General features: G+C 39.5%; 1 protein-coding gene across 2 annotated transcripts in view; it reads left to right on the top strand.

Annotated features, from left to right (window-relative positions):
- The first annotated feature begins 1263 nt into the window (after positions 1–1263).
- gabra3 (gamma-aminobutyric acid type A receptor subunit alpha3) overlaps positions 1264–22763 on the top strand; it is a 112554-nt gene continuing 91054 nt past the window's right edge. Inside the window, exon 1 of one of the 2 annotated variants that reach the window (XM_059351564.1) lies at positions 1264–1677. The gene's annotated coding sequence lies outside the window, so the exon portion shown is untranslated. The remainder of the gene's footprint in view (positions 1678–22763) is intronic. The other variant, XM_059351565.1, reaches the window with a different exon arrangement.

Genomic DNA, 22763 nt, shown 5'->3' with positions numbered 1-22763 from the left:
TTTTTCCATAACCGCTGATGGAAAAAAAAAACAAATCGAAAGCATAAGCATGTTGGCTGTGGTAAAAAAATATATAAAAATAACAGTTTTGGAATAACAGTGAACTATTCAATTAATTATTTCAGAATTTGCCTTGTTAAATTCATTGAAGACTAATTGATGCCGTTTTCATAAGTCACCTAAAGGTTTGGGCATCATCTGAGATCATATGGTAACTTAAATCTCAGAGGGCTCGGCTGCAGAAGTTGCTCATTTATTACTCATGAACATTAAGTGTTTATGTGGTTTTCCGCTCGCTACAGTAGTCTGACTGCATGAGCATCCCGAGCACACAATTTAAACTCCATTGTAAAATAAACTGCAAAATCTTTTTTAGATCAAGGATAGGAGAAGAAGACAGAAGAACATGACATAATCTAGGTTGCAAATTATCATGGAGCTCTCAGCATGCCCCTGTCTCTTCACCTGTCATCACTGTAAATTGAAAAAGCAACCTCTATTTTAGATTTGCATGCTTGTCTAAGAACTACTGGACCAAAAGAATATGAAATCAACATGTGTGCTATCTAACATGAAAGTAAACGCAGCGGGGTGTCAAAGAGGGGCTTGTGCACGGTAAGTAAACAGAAAAGGAGCCCGTGTTACCTCAGCAATTAGCAAATCCATGGAGCAGTAATATTTCTCTCGAATGTGAGATGAAATCTGACAGGTCGCTCATATCAGTTTAGTCTCTTCTGACTAGTTGTAATATATTTCATCTTGTACCTTGAATAGCAGAGCATAAAATCAGGTCAGAGACTGCTTGCTGCTCACACTAACTCACCTGGGAGTTGGCACACTGCAGACGCAGGCTTGTACTATTTGTTGCTGCATGAGCAGGGGTTAGAGGTGACTTTACGGGACATGCCCTGCACAAGGGCACCTTGAGCACGTTTCGAGTTGAAGGAAAGATGTCTCATTTTTCTTTCACACCCCCTCCCCCTCTCCCCCCCTCAGATTTTCCCCAGCTCCTCTCTCTGATTAGAGCACACACCACCCCCAAGGTCACAGAGTGGGGATGATCTGCGCCCATTTCCTACTACTGCAATGACTCAGATGAGATTGCTATATCACTGTCAGCAGCGGCTCACAGGCTTGGCATCTCTCTGTCAGTCGCGGTTGGACCTCGGGCACCTGCGTCAGTGCTCAGACCGCGGAGCCCGCTGAATAAGTGGGCCCACTCACCGCTGTGTCTCGCCTGGGAGCTTGTTGTGCAATAACGCACAAGGAGGGGGGAAAAGAGTCCCTTCCAGCTGTCGAGAGCAACACTGACAAGCTGGTCGGTTAACAGTGAGCCCTCCCGCAAATGTCCACCGCATGTCCATGTGGGCATTGATCCGCGTGACAGATCACCGCCTCTAAAGCAGCCTCGGGTTCAGGGTTTGCCCCTCCTGACCAGCACCAATCTGAGATGGGTAGAAGGAGGGGGCGGGAAGGTTAGTTTGAAGAGGGCAGAGCTTTGCAAGAGGACGTCGATTTCCCTATTATTTCACCGCTGAAAGAAAAAAATCCAAACCCAGTGGACAATAACAGCTGAGGGAGAAATCAGTCGGACCAAACGTCAGAACCTCATTAACTCCAAGGAAACCCAGTCGGGAGAGAGAAGAAACTGCTAGAACGCATCCTTTACTGCTGCTGGTGAGATTATTATTTCTTTAAATGCTTGTCATTACCTGTGCTGTGTTTTATGTCACGTCATTTATTAGGGGTTTAACACATGCCGCTGCCGGGATAATAGCCGGAGATGATTAAAAATGTGCTCCGTGGCAATGTTTCATTCACATGCAACAACTGCTGTTTGTGTAGCTACCGCAGTATAATTGATGGTTTAACAGGTCTCCCTCTCGCATGCTGAAGTGGAGACGATGCTGATGTGAGGATGCGGCGCTGCATGTACACTGTTGTCTGGCATGATGAAGATGTGCTCAGGGAAATTAACTATTGTTTGAGCACTGCGAGCAACAAATGTGGGGCTTTTTTGTGTTGGAATGCAGTTAACACAATGGCGGTGTTAAATGTTTTTTCGGAGAAGCTTGGCTTTCCCAGGACAGTCAAAAGACAACACAATGCGACACTACGGCAATTGTTACTTTCCGTTAATGAGCAATTAAAAACAACGGCGCGTTTCTGTTCATAAATCCGCACCTGAGCTGTGACTCCAGCCTCGTGCTTTGACCCAGCGTGCTGGAAATGCTGTCAGAAACAAGCTACCGCAACCAGTGACAAGACCTTGGAACAAAACCCCGTTACAGCGAAGGGTCTGGCAGCTTTCTGCGTCCCCGCTCACCCCCAAAACAACACTGACTAATAAAACCAAATGCCTCTGTTGCCATGTCTGTGTGTCCGAGATGATAAGTTTAACTGACGCAAAAACCTCAGATTTTCTCCATAATGACGACAACAAAATAACATTTCCATGTGGCCACGCGTTTTTCACTTAACAGATTTGTTATCTTAATAATTCAAACTCAATATAGTTGTTTTGCTGTAGCATATAATGAGGAAGCATAAGCCTTCCTCATTAAAAAACATAATCCCTTCTTGAGAAATCTGTGTGTGTGTGTGTGTGTTTCTGCTTCACTCTCTCCCTCTTTATCCCCTCACCCCTCATCTCTGTCTGTGACCATGCGTGCATGCTATATAGTGTGTTAATGGCCACATATGCTGAGCAATGTCCTATTGGAGCGATGTTTCTACATAACACCAGACCCAAACAGCTTAAATAATTCAAATGTAGCCGGAACATCTCACCCCTGTTGCAGAAACATCCAATATCCAAGCCCCCCCTCTCTAAAATCAGGTGAAATTGGGTCAACACAGAATTCACAAACAAGACACACTCTTTTCTGTTGTATTGTTTGTTTGCTGCCCGTGGAGAAACCGAAATGGGCAACAGTCAGGGGTAGTGTTGGAGAAGGTTCCTGATTGTGCACCCGTGCTCTTAAAGATGATTTTTTGTGATGCATCTATGCACAATGTGGTATTTGGCACTTTTCCAGACGACATTATAAACAAACCTGTTGGCTCTGCATATTTAAAATGCGCATGCATGGGTTGAAAAAGCAGGCTTGGCGTGCAGACACTTCGCAGCAGAAGAATTATGATATTGCATTAATTTCTGCTTCATCTTTTCCTGCTTTTCAACCAGCCAGTGTCAGAGGCCATGGTCTGGTCTTAATTACTGGACATCACCCAGATGAAGGTTATGAGAAGTCTTTCACTTGGAGGATGATTTTCCACTCTCCGCTCTGTCCTTTGCCTGCCACATTTTAACGATCTCCTCCTCTGCACATCACATATTCATGTATTTACCACACCTCTCATTTGATGTAATGCACAATCATCTGTAGCTTCTTGCAGCCTTTTTCCCCCCACTGCCATCTCTCAGTCTGCACGCCACAGGGCTCATAATGCGATGGCTCCCTGGACTCATGAGTGTGACCACAAGTAAATGACTTTTCTCAGCCAGTTTCTTCATCTGTTGAGACATTCACAGCAGAGAACCCCTTTTCACAGCAAATGGCTGCGTGGTGGAAGGGAAGCAAACTCAGATTTATTGTCCAGCAGGGAATGTGTCAGGCAGAGCAGATTTTGTTGAGGGAGGTGTTATCTTTTTCCGAGAGCTGCAGATGGATATGTTGTGCTTCTGCGACTTGCTGCCGTGAACCTGCTACATCTGAAGTGCTGTGATTAGAGGATATGTTTGTAATTGCTATTATTTGGATTCAGCATGCAGATGCAGTCAAATAAAACGGGTAGCAAAGAAAGAGGCAGATTGTTGCGAGGATTAGCATTTCCATATTGTTCCTCGAGGCACAGTAAGGCATGATGCAGTAAAATGCAAAGTATCTCAAGTGATTATAAAATAAACGAGGGTAATGTCTCCCAGAGTGTCTTTTTTCTTCTTTTTTTGCAGGAGGCAAATATTCTGCCCATAAGTTATGTTAATGTTTACAACATGTTTTGGAAATGACTTACTATACTAAATAATAGGTTCACCCGCTGCTGCTGTTTAAAAAAACACACATTGCCCAGCACAGAAGCTTGTTTTGGAGATGACAATATGTACTGAGATCCACCGCACAGCTCAAGTGGAGATGAAGCATCAGTGATGATGATAATGATCACAGCTGACAGGAGGTAATCACGAGAGCCCTTTAAGTATATTGAAGCCTCGGCCATGATCATGTCAGTCATGACCGAGAAGCTTGGAGGGGGAATTTACAGCCTGGCTCCACAGGGGCAAAGATGATGAGAAGTGGAACAAGGCAGGACAATAAGAAGGCCGTGCTGGGTTAATACAGACAGGGAGACTCACTTACTTCACTTATTCAGCACAACCAAACATAATTTGTAGAATGAAGTGAAGAAATTGAATATTTTAGAGTTGTGGAGTGCTTTTACATTACTCTGAATTTCCCAACATAGTCACTGCTTCCAAGAGTTTTACTTACATCGCTCGTTCTCCGGCTTGGTGAGCTTCCATCATTTCGCCATTTATGTGCAGGAGAGGAGTTAGATTAATCACTGAAGCTCTATTCGCACAGGAATAATGTTACCTCCAGACGCCCACTGATTTATGATAATTTCCGTGATTGTCACTGATCTTAATACTGCACAAATTCTCTGCCATTTCTCTAATTTTTTACGTAAAAAAGCTCCACAAACAAATAACTCATATTACTGTATGCTGGCAGAGACAGAAGAGACCTGACAGCGATCTCATGCGAGTGCACATCCCAGGGATTTAGGGACTAAACCTGCTTGCCAAAATTGCATAAAACATTTTCAACAAGTACATAATGTGCAGAGCAAATCATCGACTATTGTTTGATGAAAGACTGTTGGAGCTGTCACAGTTTCACAGTAACTCCGTTGTTAGATCATCATTGAGATTAGATTTGTTATTCAGAAGTCTATTTTGTAATTAACTGTGGACTGTTTCTCAAAAGAAGTTTTTGCGGGGTCGGAAAAAACATAGAAATTAGACATTTGTGCAAAATTTAGCACACCTGCCTCTAAATGACTCCATGAACACTCATCATGTAAGAATACCTGATGAGGAGGATCTGTTGTCACGGCAGATGTTAACCTTTTGTTAAGTACAAAGGAAGGAAGGGAGGAGGAAATCGCCTTCACAGGAGCTTCTTCCACTGTAGAAAGAAAAAAAACAACAAATCAAGGATCAGAAACAGGAACAGGTATTTGATTTATACTTTTTAAGATCGGAGTCACTATAAAATATGTATTTGTGAGCCATAACCACAACACATAATGTCAAAAAACTAAAAATCTCCTCCTGCTTCCTTTTAACTGGCTGACATACTGCACTGCCAAATTTTTCCTGGGAAAATGTCAACACAGAATCTTTCGGTCTGCGTGCTGTAAATCTCTTTGTCTGATTTTTATGGGGAATTGGAGCGATGACAGGAAATAGAAGCTGTATTGGAAAGGTTGATTTTCAAATGTTATAGGTAACAGATTACTAGCTACCATCTTAAAAAGGTAATAAGTAATTTAAAATTTTGAATCACTCCATCAAAATAATGTAACTTATTACATTTTACTTGTTTTTTTTATTACAAATGTACTCATACATTACCGGAGATCATTATTTGGGACCATTATTATAACTATAGATAATGCCAAAAAAGCTTGCAAAACTTGCTATAGTTGAATAATGATTTTATCATTAGCCATACTACAGCTTTCATCTGAACACTTCATTTTTCTGGCAATGTTTGCCCTGTTAAGTCATATTCTGTAAATCAAAAAAGCACACCCTTTAGCAAATGCTAAATGATTCTTTATCAGTGATCTTATTCACAAGTAAAAAAAAAAAAGCCACTTCACTAATTTTACCTTTTTTTAAAGGAGCTTACTAGCCCCTTGGTTGCCAACTCTAGACCTCTACACCTCTACCTGCCTTTTTTACTACTTCACACCTGAACCAGCTCAGGTTCAAGCCCTGATCCAACAAAAAGAGCTGCTGAGTTGCATCAGGTGCATCAGATCGTAAAATCGTAACATGATTAGAATGTTACTAACTACTATTGTTGTGTTACTGACTTATTTTCACTGCTCTGGGCCAAAAAGCTGACGATGACAACCATGCATATGGTAGAAGGGCTACTGTGAAAACACTCTCATGTTATGAATTCACAGTGTGTAGAAAATTAACATTTATAACAGGCAGAGCGCTTAAGCGACAGTCTTCTTGTACTTATTCTTTAACTACCGAACCGTTTGGCAGTCAGTCAGTGTGATGGTTTTATCAGTGCTTATCATTGCACATTAGTAAACAACTAAGACATTTTGAAATGATTCGCTCTCATCTGCAATTTTATGTACTGCTTTTCTAAGATGTGAATATTGTATCAATTACAGCACGCTTTTTTCAGTAAATTTAACAGATTACAATCACATTTAATGCAATTACGCAGCACCGTTACATGCAACTACCAACAACACTGATTCAAAATCATTTCTAATGGTTTCATATGTTTATGTAGGTCATCTAGAGGCACCAGTATTAAATATGAGCCTGTTTCATAACCAGCTAGAAACTCCTTGTATTCGCTTTAACGGTGCACGACTTTCAGGGTTTACTCTGACCTTTAAGGTTGACAGCCAAAGTCTCTCAAATGTCATAATCTTCCTGGAGCCTAAAGCTTCAAAATCACGACTGGCTGTATTGGCAGAATGTCTGCAGATCCTGAGAAACTCTTAAAATGTCTGACATCCTACACATTCAAGACCTCTAATGGTGTTGAAGAAGGATAAGTGCTGTATTTAAAACAGTGAAACCTCTTAAAATGTTGTTTGCTCAGTGAAGAATTGCTCCACTCGTGCATTAATTTGATCAACTGGCACCAAAACGGAAGTAAAGCATTCAGTATTGGACTTCTGATTGAAGTTGGCACTATACTTAAAGGTGTTTAGGCTTTTTAGAGTGGCCAGATTTTGTCCCTGTTCCAGATCAGTTGAGAAATAGTGCTTGAAGGTTATAAGCAAAGACAGTAGGTGCATATTTTGTGAATTAATGCACAAATTGCAGTTAAGTGTGATGTGTTCAGAGAGTGGCAGCGCACTCATGGTGTTTTTGAGGCTGCAGGCACACAGGAATAGACAATTAAACCCTTCCATGGTTGCATAACCTTCTGTACACCATCCAAAACAGAAGTTTTTTTTGCATTGTTTCTCTACATATCTCTATGAAATGTAGCCAACAGTGAGATAAACAGCCATTATCCTGCTCGAACACATCACGGTGACCATCTCAGTCACAGGTCTCCCTCGGTTGCATTTATAAAAGCTTCTGGTGCTGCTTTAGTCGCACACAGTGGAGTAAAAGACAGCGCACACAGCTGTTGCCTCAGCCACTTGGTGTTTTTGGCTGAAGATATGGAGAGGGGATTATTGGGGAGCCGAGGGTCCCGAGGGCTTTCTACGATGTCAAGAGGAGAGCGGAGCTTTAATTGTCTCAGGATTTTTTAAATGGACCTGATTAAATTGTGTGTGTCATGAGTGTCCCGAGGGGGACACCAACTTTAACACTGATCATTTTTACTGCTGGGAAACTGCACTGGATGTCAAGATATAACTCAATCAGTGGGGCGGGAAAGAGCACACAAGTTTTTGTGGCTATTCTGCGACAGCCGGATCCTCGCTGCACAATACTTAAGAAAAACAGTAAATCTGGTGTGTGTGTGTGTGTGTGTGTGTGTGGTCCTGATTTGGCAGAGCGCACTGAATCTTCAAAATTCAATTGTAATTTTAACATATTCCTGACTGAGTGAGCATCTGCTCCTGTCACGGCGCAAAACAGCAATAGCATATAATCAAACATGCGAACAAGAGAAAATTTTCACAATATACCCTGATGTTCTGTAGATAGTGAGTTTGTGCTTGTAACTGATTTGGCCAGCTTCATATCATCCATCAAAAATGTGTAAATGGCCCAAAACATTTTATCTAAATTATGTGTACTTTAAGGGATGGCCCTGGCTTTAAGATAAGACTTCCCTCACAAACCTTGTAATGTCAAATAGTATGTGGTGTAAAACGGAGCTTAACAGTTGTTGTTCAAGTATTTTTCCATGTCCCTGCTCCTCACTAAATCTATTTACCTCTGACAAGGAGGCTATGTGTAGATGGTGAAAATGGACTGCACTTGAAGAATGCTTTTCTAGTCTTAGCGACCACTCAAATCGCTTTGCACTGCAGAAAGCGCTAATTGACTTATTGACTCATTCACTCATTCATATGTGAAATCTACTATACTACATCAGGAATCACACACTGGTGAACACAGCATCGGGAGCAAATGGGGCCAAGGATACTTTGACATGTAGGCTGCCATGGTCAGGGATCGGACCACCTACGATCAGTGGGCGACCGCTTTACCAACTAAGCAACAGTTGGTTGAATGTGTTTTGGTGTTGCCCAGTTCCCAGCAAAACAATTTGGCATTTTACATTTCTGCAAACCCAAAATATGTTGTTTGGGAAAATGTTTGTTATTCTTCACGATATTCTGACAATTCTAATACTTTTGATTATTGAATTTTTGTCCAGGAATGGTATTGAGGTCTCTCAAGTGAGTGCCCTTCTAATTTGGTAATAAATTTAAAAACTCTGAATTTTGGACTGTTGGGCAGGGAAAAAACAAGCAATTTCACAATGGGCTTTAGAAAAGTATGGCACTGCTTTTCCAGTATTTTTTTACATTTTATCGACAAAACTATTGAGAAAAAAACAACCTAGAAAAACAAATATTGGACAGTGGAGTGAGTTCCTGCCTGAGAAGCAGAAGGGTTGTAGTTTAAGCCATGTTTTGGACTCTTCATTACATTATACAGCAAGTTGAACGTGCACTGTTTCAGGCCATGCAGAGGACTGCAATGTTCTTATGTAACTCAATGTAACTCAAAGCTCATTTCTGCACAGAAATCAACAGCTCCCTTCCTTATGAGAAAGCTCACTGAGACCATAGTATAATTTTTTTTATTTTTTTTATCATACGCTGCCAGATGATTGTGGGCATTTTAATGTGCGTAGCATTTGGCCACCCTCATGCTGTCTCAGCCTACTCTTTGTTGCACCAGGTATAGCAAAGAGACATTTTTTCCACAGAGATTATTTTACATCACTATTGCATTGCCATGCTCCAACATGGTGTAGGTGTGATGATAGCTGTTGAAATGTATCTTTGAAATGCACAAGGGGATTTTACAGTTTAAATTATAGCATAAATTGTTCCTGTCAAGAACAATAACTATCAGATTGTATGCATTTACCACAGGAAATCTGTTAGTCAAGGCTATAATGACTGACTAACCTAAATGCCTCAATAAACAGAGGGAGCCATGGGGATAACAAATGCAAAATGCTGAGATCAGACAAAACTGCAGGGATATAAGAAGAGTGAACATCAAAGATGATGAAAAAGAGCTTAATTGTGATGCTGCGATGCTGGAAGATTGTTCATGAGCTAAGAGCCCTGACTGCAACAGCATGGACACCTTTAGTCTTTAACCTTGACACAGAAACTGTCAGGAGGCTCCTGTCTGAGGGTTTTTGTCATGAGGGACGTTCAGAGACAAGTTGGGGCGAGGTCATTCAAAGACTAGAAAAACATTAGCAGTTCTAAAAAGCAATGAAAAACAGGATCCAGTCTTAACTTTAGATAGCGCAGAATTTTTGAACATGTAGCAGCTTCATAGTGAAGAAAAAGTTAAGATAAGTCAATATTGAAATAGCAAGTCTGAGCACTAAAATGCTATTAGGATATCATTTAAAGATCATATTTTTTTATCTCAACCACAAAATGTTCACAACTAATGGAGAGATAACAATAAAACATGATTTTCTCACATTTCATGACGCTGCGAGTCCTTTTATCAAGAGACCGTGCTACTTTATTACATTTGATAGACCATGAAAGTGAATTGTAGACACAATATAGCGCAACAAAATATTGTCATATATCTAAAGTTTACTTGGTTGCAACCAGCCTGGCAGAGGAGCTTTTATTAACATCACATCCTGCCTGAAAAGGTACACTACAAACATGCACTGCACTTACTAATGCACGAACAGCACCTGCAAAGGACCTTTACAGCAGCTTAGGGGCATACCTATGAATACTGATTCCATCCTTAGGTAATCCTAAAACTGGGGCTGTGCAGACTCTCATATAAAAATAAATGTATACTGTAAATGTCATTGCAGCCAGTGCAGTTTCAGTTTGTCCTTATCCAAGTTAAAAAGGAGAATGGAAGCTTATCTTTATATTAAACAGAGTAATTATATATTTAGTAATTTTATGTCCACAAATGTAAAAAAAAAATGTAAAATAAAATACCAGTCAGACAAAAGGCTGAAAGGATAGTATTTTTCTGCAATCAGCAGGGATGGCCTCTGAATGTCACTGAGCCGGACAGTCAGGCCTCGATACATATCCATGAACATCACCAACAAGTGAAGGGACAACTTTGTCGGACTCTGACACCCACATTAAACGAGTTTGACTTCATGCCAAGAATGTGAACACAGTTCTGTGTGAGGACAGAATGACTAGCAGCAGTGACTCTGTCCTCCTGGAAAACCTATCACAGGTTAGTCTGGAGAGCAGGGCCCTGCAGCAGGGCTGGAGAGCAATGCACTTATAATCACTTTTGTTTCAATGGAATCATCAAGATTATATGATGATCCTGTGAGACATGATTCATAATTGCAATGTTTAATTTGGTTTTGGGCTGGAGCCAACATTTTTTTGCATAATTAATGGTCTTGGGCCAACACAACATAAAAAAAAAGTTTTTTAGAATGGCAATCTGAATATATGAGAATGGAGAATCATTTCACTTCCTGATTTGTCTGATGGTCATAACCCCAAAAGAAAAGCAGATGAAAAAATCCAGTTCAAATCCAGCCCGAGGTCCCCTTACCGCATGTCTTCCCGTCTGTTTCCCCCTTCCATTCTATCACTATCTAATAAAGCAAATATGGCAAAATAAATAATCTTTAAAAGCAGATAATTCTCACATTTGAGATCTAGGAACAAATAAACTTGTTGAAAGGGCCAGAGACACACATATACATACGTATATGTATATACATATACGTATACGTATATATATATATATATATATATATATATATACACGTATATATATATATATACATGTATATATATATATATATATATATATATATACATATACATATACATATATACATATATATGTGTGTGTGTGTGTGTGTGTGTGTTTGTCCAATTCCTGTGAATGCAATATCTAAGGAATGCCTTCAGGGAATTTCTTCAAAATTGGCACAAAAAAAGAGGCATTCATTCATTCTATAACTATTCCAATATCACATGAATGCAGCAAATGAAAAGTAATTTGTGCATCCAAATGTAATGGGTTCTTCCTTGGCCCATCCTTTACCATTCCACCAAGTTTCATTAAAAATGTTTTGAATTGAATTGAATTTTTCTGTCATCCTCCTGGAAAACAGACAGACAAACTGCACTGAAAACAACTACCTCCTTGGTAGAGCTAGTCACACAAATGTCTCATAGTTATGATAAAGTGATGACATTTTATATCCCAGGTCAGCTTACCTGTGACATCATTATGCTAAAACATATTTCTGTACATGAGTCAACACCATAACTCAGGAACAGAAGGGGAACAGAATTGGTGACACGAATATTGAAACTGTGCTGACTGCATAAATCTTCTGTGCAGCTGGGTTCAAGATGTGTGTGAAGCATCCACATTTTATAATTTGTGGCTTCTTTACAGCAACATCCATATGCGAAGCTTTGTCCGCTGGCATGGCAACAACTCTGTGTTGCATCCTGTGGCTATGGTAGTCCAGGTGATTGTTATTGCTTCATGTGACCGAGCTCCCCAGCAGTCCTCTCTACTCTTCTGTAAAAAGAGTACTGGACAGACATGCAACTTGACTGGTTGGCATTCAAGCGCGGGTTCCTTCGTCTGTAATTCGTGTTGTTTTTTAACAGGGAGGACCAATTAATGGGAAGTCTTTAATACTGGTTGTTAGTTTTTTTTATTTCATGTAATGTAGTTGATTTGTACCATTTCTTTTTCTTTTCTTTCTTTTTACCATCACTCCAACTATACAGAGGGGCCATTGAATGTACCAAAGGACAATTGTACGAGAAAGCAGGCTCAAGCATTGTGTTATTAATATATATATTTTTTATTATTCATTAGTATTTTATCTTTCTCTCTCGTCATTTCTTTTATGTTTTTTTCCTTTTATCTTTGGGTGGTTGGTTGTTAACTGATGGTTAGACCTGATTTCTGTCATGTCATGTATTTTTTATGTTGTTTGTTTTGTATTGGTGGAATGTATGACCTTTTGTGGAATAAAATAAATAAAGAATAAAATACTATCAATACAGCTGCCGATTAATTTACTTTTAATTGGCTAATCGTGTGTTAATCTTGGATTTGATATTGTATATATGACCATTACAGTGTACTGATGTATGTATCATGAGGATGACATTTTGACCATTTATCATGTCCTTTACTTCATTATTGACTTTCTTTCTGGTCCCTTCCCAGTTGGTGACCACATCTTTAATGGCCGTATCAAGTCATCTAGTGAATCATTAATGGCCTTCAATCAATGCCTGGCTCTTTGTTGTCAGTTGATGCCCCCTGCTTCCCAATGTTTCTGTAGATCAAAGCTTTTCATTCACAATCTGCATATTGATTCTAAATGGCTAAACTCAGGTTGTTGAATTTAAAAACGTCAAATACCAGATTAATGTAATGTAGTTGTGTCATCACATTCGTGTATATCAAGGTGCCAAAAGTTTTTGATTGACATGGGTTGTTTGTTTACTCAGAGCCAGTAATCTTGCAATAGCCTAAAGCTTAAGTAGGCCTACCATATAAAAATGAATTCAAATGTGTAGTTATTTTCTGTCTTAATATGGTCTGTGCCTGTTGGCTGTCTTCTTGAGGATGCTCCTATTTTCACAGCAGACTAACAGGCAGGTGCACGCACACACACACACACACACACACACACACACAAAACTTGAATGACCCAGTGCTTTGTGTTGAGTAACGGTCAGGGTTTTCAAGAAGTTTGCAAGTTTTCAATTATGGATGAGGAAGGAAAGAAAAAAAAGCAGGACAGCCTTAGTGAATACAAACTCCAGTGCATGAAAATAAATTATTTGCACTCAAGCAACATCAATTCAATCAATGGCCAATGATTAACAAAATGACAAAAACAGTGAATCAGTTATTTTCAGTTGACTGACTAATTGATTAATCAAATGTTTCTGCAGTAATCACAACAAACTTTGAGTTTTGAATTGACTGGGGATGACTATTTTGTGTGTGAGTGGTCATGTGTGTTTCATGAGTAATTTCTTGGTTATCTGAGTATGTCTTTGTGAAAACAGTTTGAGAAGATGAAAGCACCGAGGCCTGACATTAACAGTACACTCTGCAGAAAGTTTCAGTTGCAACATGATACAGGCTGGTAGGCATGAAAGACTGAACAATAAACTGCAGAACCTCCTGAAAAAGCACAAAAGAACCAAGATACTCTGTCTTTACAATACCTTTTCTAGCATGGGTCTACTGGGTGGTATTAATAATTAAATACTGCAGTGCATATTGTCACCATGTATTTGTCAGGAAATGTTGGGGAGTGTTGGCACAAATACTCATGTCTATTATATTACTATGTGGATCCAAGCAGCGCTCCATGTTATTCTACTCTTGAATCACGAACCTGTGAAACATTCACGTCTTTGAACTCATCGGAGAGAATGATAGGAACATTATATTCGCTGCGAGAAGTGCCTCAGGAATTGAAAGTACTTGCCACTTTGTTAGAAGCATCCGCTGCCGTTTATTTTGAGACCAGACTGTGATCTTACTAGTTTACAGTATATAAGTGGTACCAAAATAAATGAAAGCTACCTCTCCTTTCAGAGGCAGATGGAAAAAAAACAAACACAGGCGCACTTTGTGATGATTTCTGTAGACTTCACCAGTAGACACATTTTAAAGACAAGGATTGAAGTGGATTCCTTGAAAGAATTGTTATCAGTTACTTTTAAATAAGACTTACTCTGTAAAGTAACTAGTTACTTTGTGCAGGTAATATCAGTAAAGCGTCTATTTAGCCTTACAAACTTTAATTTCCCAACCCCTCACCTGCATGAACTATATCAGGGATGGGCAACTTAAATGCTGGGGGGGGCCACAATTTTTAATGGACACTACCACAGGTTCCACATATAGGACCATGCACTTAACCAGATATGATAAAACTGCAATTTTAAATATGTTTACAGTGCAGTAACTTAACATATTTCATGCTCAAATGCATGTTTAACAGTATAAATAGGAATACAAAAGGTTGACAGCTGTCAATAATGATGTCTCGTCCTTTTTTATCATCAGCATCAAATATCTAAATAAACCAAACGTATGAGTGTGATAAGAACTACCTAAATTTTTACATTGTGTGATAAAGTACCAGTAGTTATGTGCTTTGTTTGAAGTTAAAAAAGGTCTACTAGGTCCACAACATATGCACTTTTTAATTCTCCCCACAAATACTAAGGCTGGTACTGTATACATTTACTCACAATATGGTGCGCATAAGAATCAATCATAACACATTGTACAAAATAGCTTTAAATGTATCATTTTTATGCATATAAGTTTGGTGCACAATCTGGCTCAGCAGTGTCAGACGTCAGTTAAGTCTGCTGTTACTTTTTGAGTCAATGAACAAGTTGTTTGCTACAGAAATCAATTCACTGTCCAGTGAGTCACTTGTCCTGCAAAATCTATTGGCACACTTAACGATGACGTTGAAGCTAGCTGTTATGACAAACAGCTGTGCCAGTGTACTCCAAGTGTGATGATGAGTGCAGGAGCTTTGATGTAATAAGTGTACTTTAGTTTAATAGCATATTGTTCATACAGTATACTTTAACTTACTTATATATGCTGTAAATCATATAAAACCATTCAAGCACAGCTTTTTTCTTGCGTCTGATTACACCACAAATAGCTTGTGTGTCGCTGACCACATTTGTACCCAGAAAACGCATTCATCAGTGTGTGTGGTCCAGATTGAGGAGTACTGGAGCTTATCAGCCTCACACTCCACTGCAGCTTGAAACGGAGAAGCATGCACAGCGCTTAACAGAGTCTTGCTCACATTGCTGCAGTCAGTCAAACTTGTTGTAGTTGTGTTCATCGCAGCCTCTGTCCAACCAGCAAACTCCACCAGAGTGATAACTTGCTGCACCAGCAGTCAAAGCTGCTTTGATCACCAGACCACAGTCTGTCAGACTGTGCAGCAGCAGCCCACACAGAGCTTCTTGAATTATTCCCGCCACAGATATTCAGTCACACTTGCCTCAGTTGGGCAAATGTAGCCACAACCCAAGTAGCCAGTTTCAGCAAGCTGGTGTGTGGTGTGATCTGCCGGAGTTTTAGCAAGAGTTGCTCTCACCCTTGCTGCGTTCAGCATCATTCTCGCCAGAGACGTGCTTACCTCCGCCACAATCAGTCATGCTCACTGGAGTGCTACACAGCCTGAGCAGCTGGCGCCTTACGCTACATGAGACCAAGCAGCCATAGTTGGAGTCGCACTTGCCAGAGGCACCCTCACAGCTGCCATCATTCACACTAAGTGGGATCCTACTGGCCACACAAAAAGCCCCAGTAAACATCTCATCCACAGAGACTCACAGCAGGACCCAAAGCTGATCACAGCCATGTTCAGAGTCACGCTCACCTCATTCACACTGAAGGGAAGCTGATTATTATCTACACTGGCAAAAGGTAACTTGGTGGAGGATACCAGAAAAGCTATGAATTTATTTATGAAGCAACATTCGTGGATCAAATTTAAATATGTCTTCTATCCATCTGTGTGGTGTAATAAGAAGGTAATAAAACTTGATGTGTGTGCCTTGATTTGTGAGATTCACATTTGCAGCGTAAGGTCTTTTTTGAGGCACAGTATCTGCTCTTGAGATAAGATGAAATATTTCTTGCAAGCCTAATGTATTTCAGGGAAGAACACCATCAGTAATATCCCTCTGTGTCGCACAGGGAAAATGGGTGACCAAATCTCGCCTGTGGCATACACGCCTACATATCTGCCTGAATGGCGATAAGTTAAAATATGAATTGCCTTTTTAAAATTCAGTCAAAGGACGTCATTTGTTCAATATATTGACATTTTTAATAACATATATGACAGTGAATACGACAGTTAAACTACATTCTCTGCATTCCAGTGCAAATCTTTCATTACATGCTATCATGCTATAAAAACTATTTTGCTGGTTTATTTTATATTAATTTAATTGACTATTTCATTCAAGAGTTGTGGAGCCCTCAGACACACATTCAGGAGGGCAGACAATGAAAAGTCCCATATAATATCGTCATTTTTCCTTGTGTTGTTAGCGACATGAATTTGGGCTTTACCGTAATAACAGATCAGATTCATTTTAGCTCTAAAAATAAAATAAGCTTGTTGTTTTCATCTTATAGAAGCCCTTTATGGCTCATGGTGTTGTAGTGTACATCCTTGAATCCTCACAGTGTCTCCTTGTTTGGATAGGATAAGAAAACAAGAACACTTATTCAACACAATTTCCTTCTAAGTGGCAAAGACAAGCCTATAGAGCCTCAAGGTGAACCACAGCATGGATGTTTGATTTATGCTTTAAATTATTCTGTTGGGCCAGTCTAGTGTGTGTGCAGGACTCTGCTGCTCTTTGTATGGCTATTACTAGAGAGCGAAACCTTGCATTCCAATTACATTTAGACTATATAGCTGTCATTCATGTTAGTAATGGCTATAGCTTCTACTTACACAGAATCGCCAGCTTGCCCATGAATACTTTATCTGTTAGTGTGATCGATAGCTACTGATCAAGCCACTTCAGAGACGCAGCCTTAAGTTGGATAGATGCAGTGACAGTGTAGAAAGACGCACTCAACTTTCCACCCCAAAAAATGAGGAAGGATGTAATATGTTGTTTTGAAATTTTGTGGGAATGGGATCAAAATTGCAGATTCTTAAATATTCTAAGGTCACATTTGCGACATTGTCACTGCTTGATTGGCTCCAGAAGTCTTGGTTTTAATTCCTGCTGCAAATTTGAACCTGAGGATGTTCTGAGAGGAACAGTGAAGGGATGGCTAAAGTGACGACAACTTCACTATCATGAGATCACACCAAACACCATCTTGGTAGCAGCAATGGTAGCTCCTTAAGAGGTTAGCATAGATGCTGCAAAAGCATCAGTTATATCAGGAGAGAGTATTTCTTCATTTAAAGATTGGCACTGGCTTTTATCAATGGAAAATTTGATTGTTTTCCCCTCTCCTCTTGACTGACTGGTTTGTTGTTCTGATTAGTTAGCCCGTGATAGATGGTTCATCCAATAACCTGCTTATTTTTATATATATATTTTTGCACTTTTCCAAAGAGACTGCAATGACGGCTCTTCATTTTTTAGATATTTCACTCAAAACCACAAATGTCAACTTCCTGTCGGCAATACAGGAAATGTTAGGGGGTCACTTAAGTCATTGTGATTCATCGTCTGGGGGCCACAAATGTCTCTACAAAATGTTCTACCAGTCCATCAAATAGATGTTGAGATATTTCATCAGATCAGTGGAAACTTTGTCTTATTGAGGCTAGAGAGGAAAACTCAGACAAATAAAGGTCCGGACAACACCTGCCATGTTCGTGCACGGACCATTTCGTTACACAAGTGATACGAAGTGATGTATGGAGCATTTGATTGATGGCAAGGGCATGGAAGTCCCACTGGAGATCAGCCTATTTCATGCTTCTGCACTGGTGCGCCTTAAATCTTATTGACACCACGAGACTGAAAGGGCAAGATGAAGTTAGACAGATGTTTGCCCTGTGGCCTCTTATCGTTTCTCACACTATTTCTCTGATGACTTTGGAGAACTATCTGCCAGTCTTGTCAGTTGACTTTATTGAAATATCAATGCTGAAACATTTGTCAGATTCACTTTATGATCCAACAAGCTGTCATTTAAGTCCTGGTGGACTAGCTAAATGGACAAACATTTAAATAGTGACTATTAGTGGCACTATGTATCCCAAGTCGGTTTCAAGGGTTTTGACCTTGTCGGATACATCTTTATGTACCTTTTCGGACCACCCGGAGAGTGGCTACCATTTAGTCCTTCACCAATTAGTGAGACCAACCTTTTGGCTATATAAAAGGAAACGATCTGAGACGTCTGATGCTCGGGCCTATACAGTACATTAAATTGATGGTTCATTAGTATAAGAAGCTGGTTTCAGAGTGGTTTGGAGGAGCAGTTAGAAAAAGAATTTTGCATAGCGCCTGAAAACCCCAATGTGACATGGAGGGTTCAGCTCATTAACAAAACTAGACAGTGTGAAAGTTTAAATAGCAGAGCCGTTGCTTCTGGGCTCGTCTTGAAATGTCTTGTTAGCAATATACTTTATTGGATACTAAACATAAAAAATGAACAGGAATGTAACCTGTACAAAGTGATTCCTTCATAATTTATTGCTCCCTGGCTTGAAGCCGGTGTTCCTTTGGGAGATGAATTTGATGGAGCGGTGACTCAGCGTCTCGCACAGTGGACAACAGTTTGTTCGTAGTCAAGTGATGAATATGTTTTCTCTCGATAAATGACGTTACACATGATTAGTTTATGCACATAATGTGAGTTTTAAATTATTTATTATGATCATCCCGATTTCACTATTATTACTTGAGCATATTCCTTCTTTATTTTAACTTAAAGATTTAGTTGAAGTTGAAGCAATTTCCATAGTGAAATCCATTTTGATGAGTTTCCATTTCAGTGCGCTTATTGCTCGCGGTGCTGAGACTGCTTTAAAACCCATTGTTTTGGGTTATTACTTATTTAAAATTTATTTTTCTCCTGAATTTTATGTGTCAAGAGACTTGTACTTGCACTACTTAGACCACCAAGGACCTTACAAAACTGCATTGTTCCACGAGCTAGACACCAGAGAAATGGCTAAAAATGGTTTAGAACATGAACCAAGTGGTTGAGGTTAATTATAAAACAATTATTGCCATGCAAACAAGTGGAAGATGCTGTTATACATGAATATTGCAGGCACCCCCAGGGCCAATTAGTGGGGGTATATCATTCTTTTAAATGTGGTTTCCCAGGTTATAACTTAGACGCCGCCATGCGGTGCATTATCTGTGGCATGGCTACACAGGAATTTCAAGCTCATTTGAATCTGAGAGTACTTTAGTATGTCATATACCTTGTCTACTAATTTGCTGTGTATCTATAGCACCATAAAGTACACTGCAAATTCCTATGTTCCCTCTCCTCTGACACAGTATTGCATGCTGAACACATTGCATGCTTTGCCCACACTCATTTGTATTCCCATAGCATCCTCACAGCGGTAGGTGCTGACCCACAATATCATTCCCTGCACACAACTGAGCTGTGTCAACAGCACGGTGAACTGACTGCCTAAACATGTGTGTCCATACAGGCAACAAGAGAGCACTCTCACTGTATGTGCACCCTTTGTTGTGTCACTGTGTGTCACTCTACTGTCATCCATCCCAAACGTCCCTGTTATTTTCATCTAAAAGATGGGCATCTCATTTTTTATTTCATTTTTTCTAACTCCTGTACTGCACTGAGCGGTAATGAACTGTTAATGCAAAGTCAATATATTTTCTTACTGCAAATATGTTTTCATGAAAGCTGCAGAAATATCAATCTCAGAACCCAACAGCTATCAGTCTGACAGTGATTGAGCATCGAGGAAACGAATAACAGATATTCAGGACAATATTTCCCTTTCCATGCACTGGTCTTTGTTTATATTTTAGTTGGTGTCTTGACAAAGATAGTCATTGGGTTCTTACATTGTATTTGGTCAATTTGTTCTGCGTCTTGGCCTCTACATAGTGTTTACCCGCAGCCAACCAAAGCCTGCTCAAACATGATTGGTCAATACTACTCAGACTACAAACGGAAACCAGAATGCTTCAGCTACCAAAACGTGATCCTGTTGTCTATGGATTCCCTGTAACTGTGACAAAAAAATTATATGAATGAAACGGTTATTTTTTTATATTTTACTTTTCATTTGTCATTGACCCAAAGCAATTTTTATTCTTCAATATTGTCTCTTATATACGGCATTAATTATTATTTGCATTTGGGTCCTCGCTGCAGTCCAACAAAAGAAAAAAATATATTAATAAATGCTCATTAAGACCTATTAGTAATGTTGGTAGGCTAACCTTGACGTAGTAGGTTGTTTCGTCTTCATAATAAGGTTCAAAATATAGTTTGCGGCTCTATTCTGACATTTTTTCTCTTTATTTTAGCCAACAAATGCACTTTGCAAGGTTGCCGACCCCCGGCGTAGAGATACAGTCACAGGTGGGGCTGAAAAGATGAATCCGTTTTTTCATTTTTGTGAGAAAAAGTTGCACAACATCTATGTGAAAAGGTTACTGTTCTACTATTGTGCAACTCTTGAATCTACAGCAAGCGAATAAATTATGCCTCAATGCCATCTCACTTGGTTCACAACAATAGATACATCCTCCATCCATGTTGTTCCCAGCTCCCAGGGATTACCAAGGGCACAATTCAATACTTCACATAACTCAATGGAAAATGAAAAAATAAAAATACAAAGGATGAAATCCTTCATATGTGAACTAAGACTGTTTAACAAAAGCAATACAACTAATTGACCCACTGGGCCAGCTTTCACTACCACACTGCATATGACAGCATTGTAAATCATACATTTACTTTTCAATCCCTTCCTTCTGGTGCTCACTTCTTCCCATTGTAAGCCAGTTTGGTTACCCCTCCTAATGGGCAAAGACTTTGTTCCAGCTGTAATCATAATCCATTGAGGAGATGCAGAACTTGTCACAGTCTGCACTGAGATATTAATTTCTCCTCCATGTGGGGCCCCGCTCTGCTGGCCATGTAATGCTATCAGCTTTTGAAGGAATCTTGTCTGGTTAAGCCTTTCTCAAACGTTCTGTTTGACATCCATTTTCTTGCTAAGAATTTAATTTCGCTGATGTTGCAAGAATATTCCTTTTCAGAATAAAAGCATTAGCTACCATCCATGGTTGTTTGAGATGCTTCTGCTAGTGTCATGTGAAATATATGGGTTACTTTTGACGTAAATTGATAATTCGTACATTTGATGTTATTTATCATCCCAACTGTATTAAACATAATAGGTCTATGTAATGGAAACCAAATAGGTGTCATGATGCCTGGAAACATTGTTGTAGTGTGCCACATATTTTAACATTTTTTTTCTTTTTCTTCTAAGGCTTCTAAATAAAAACAGCAGTATTTTGTATTTAGTACAGTTGAATATGTAGCCCAGAGGAAATGAAAGCTGCTATATCAGTATGCTCCACCGGCTAGACAACATTAATTATATTGCAGGTTTTATTTTTTATTATGTTGTCCTCTCATTCCATTGTCTTGAGCAAACACTAACTTCTGTGTCTTCCTCTAAAACCCTGAAGCTTACAATGTATCTGAGCTGCAGAACCACTGCTATGATGTTATTGTTGTTGTTTTTTCCAGTTTTTTTAATGATGTTGACCAGTATACAGTTTATCCTGTAATCAGGATTTTCGTCTCTTAACTACATATGGCATTTGCACGCTCAACTACACCATTAAAGAGCACTTATACTTCATATTGCATGTGGCATTTACTTTGCTCCCAGCGCGTGAAACACTACTTTCTGAAGCGTGAATACAAACCAGTATCAACTTTGTCTTAAAGAGAATTAACACAATGTAAAGTATTAACAGTGAAGTCTGCAATCTGAGCTGTGCAGGCATTGAGTTGCAAGCTGTGTAACAAGGCCTGAGGTAAAACATGTGCACAGGTGGTGAGTGCTAGAGAAGGTATTGCTCTTCACTAGGAATCCTTGATGAACTCTGACAGATTTCACCTACAAGGCAGACGCCCTGTCCCTGCTTTAACAGCTGCTTTCCAGTTTTTTATAATTCATGGCTGCAGTGACTTGCATGCAGATCTCCAGTTGTGTCTTTTATTGTAAAAGTCACCCGTGATTTACATGACTATTTTATTCACCCGGTCAGATCTGGTCCTCCAGGCTGTATAATGAATGTTAATTCAAATTTCCCTATTAAAGTATGCTCATAACTGCTTGTGATTTCAGTAATATCAGATGTCTTTTTGAGTTCATTTAAGAATAACTGATTTTGACCTGTCAATTATTAATAGAAATAATCTGTTAGTAACGGTAAGCTCCTGTGACATTGACTTTTCTTTAAATGATCTGGGCTATTGAGTCAACACTGTTCATTTAGCTCTGTTGGTACCTCTGTCTGGGAGCAGTAATTCTAGATTGTATACTTTACAGATTTGATAAATGGATATCAAATATTGTAGATTCAGCAGTATCTATAGAGAATTACCCAGCTGTGCTCTGTGTGCAAACATGCTCAACTGGGTAAGCATTATAGATCTTAACCATTAGTAAGTTGACAGGTGAGAAGTGTTGACGGCGTATAGAAATATTGAGCCAAGGTGTTAGCCAAATCAGCTTTATTCAGACACAGGGGGGACTGTCAGACTCCTC

Source organism: Centropristis striata, chromosome 15 (assembly GCF_030273125.1).
Source record: "Centropristis striata isolate RG_2023a ecotype Rhode Island chromosome 15, C.striata_1.0, whole genome shotgun sequence".
NCBI lineage: Eukaryota > Metazoa > Chordata > Actinopteri > Perciformes > Serranidae > Centropristis > Centropristis striata.
Note: the sequence above shows the minus strand (reverse complement) of the source record. Positions and strands in the feature narration are given on the sequence as shown.